Here is a 1769-nt window from a genome sequence, read left to right on the forward strand (position 1 = left end):
TTGTTCGCTTCACTTTACTTTACTGACCAACATTTGTAAATTACATCTTAAATACATTTGAAAAAATGGAAACCACAATTTTTTGTAGGAGCGGGTTGACCAATATTCTTAATTTTTCACTATAAATAAGTTATTTTTTCCAATAGGCTTAACTTGTCGTAATTTCATTAATATATTTCACATTTTAACCGATAAATCTGAAAATCCGACTAGCGACATATGGTGGTCATTACACTTAGTATAGCGGGAACAATTGAAAGGTTTGGACCGGTTTTATAAATTTTGGTTCCTACTTCACATTAGGTTAAGCGAATTGAACTTCCGCATAACTTTTTACTGATGATGATAACTAAATATGTACATACATACATACAGCGTAAAGTGCACAAGAATATTTTAGGTTCTCATATTGGGTACAAGAGGTAAAGGATAAGGTATGGATTAATTTTCCAGTTCCAAAACATATGTATTAAATAAGAATTTCATTATTCAAAGTTCAAATCAGTTTTTCCAAGTTATTCGTTGGGCGGACAAAGAAACCATGAGAAAGTTATCTGACAATTCATTTCTTTCGTTACCTGAAGAGGTAATTAATATCCAAAAATAGGCCCATATTAATTGCAGATGTCAGTGATATATTTTGCAAAAACTTATTAAGAAATCTGCGGTGAATATCAAGCGATTCTGTGGGTTGAGTTTTCTCATAAAATCAGTTATTTGTTATTCGACTTTCCGGTGAACTTTAGATTGAAACCCCACGACTTAAATGATTCTGCTGCAACTTTCAGAAAGTTGAATATTTAAATATTTGTCTCCGTTCACGTGAGAATCCCTCAGACATTTTGCCATTAAAAATTATCAAATTGAATAAATTTATGCATAAATACACGCTCATCTAAGCTAAACAATTTTATGAATGAAATCGACGAGCGCCAACCGGACAGCACATAACAATCCGAATTAATTTTATGCATTTCCCCATTTGAATTAACACCATTCATGCATAGAAAAACATACTTTAGCAGCTGCCGCTGATATCGTGGCCAACAAATTTACGACCTAATAACTTTACTACTAAACACCCATCTACATTTTAAAGGCGATAATTTTGTCAGTCTACGACACGGCTTCTTACACACGTATAATGTCACCACAAAAGAACAGAGCGCATGCGCAGCACACAAAAGGCATCCAGCTCGTGTTATGCAACAAGCCACACAGCAAGCTTAGTTGCAAGCAAGCATACAGGGTGCGACTCTGAGTGGATGGTTTATGGCTATCAATATTCTTAATACCTTTTATATGGACGAACTGCGGAAAGAAATTCTATATATAAATTTCTTTAAAGGAACGATTATATACCCTGCGACTGTAGCAATATTTTTTGACATCTTTCAAAAATATACTTTTTTTGTCTAAGAGCATAGTTTGAGTTATAACGGGTGATTTTTTTGAGGTTAGGATTTTCATGCATTAGTATTTGACAGATCACGTGGGATTTCAGACATGGTGTCAAAGAGAAAGATGCTCAGTATGCTTTGACATTTCATCATGAATAGACTTACTAACGAGCAACGCTTGCAAATCATTGAATTTTATTACCAAAATCAGTGTTCGGTTCGAAATGTGTTTCGCGCTTTTTTATCGACAAATTTTGTTCAGCGATGAGGCTCATTTCTGGTTGAATGGCTACGTAAATAAGCAAAATTGCCGCATTTGGGGTGAAGAGCAACCAGAAGCCGTTCAAGAACTGCCCATGCATCCCGAAA

Source organism: Bactrocera dorsalis, chromosome 5, assembly GCF_023373825.1.
Source record: "Bactrocera dorsalis isolate Fly_Bdor chromosome 5, ASM2337382v1, whole genome shotgun sequence".
In the NCBI taxonomy this organism is placed as follows: Eukaryota; Metazoa; Arthropoda; class Insecta; order Diptera; family Tephritidae; genus Bactrocera; species Bactrocera dorsalis.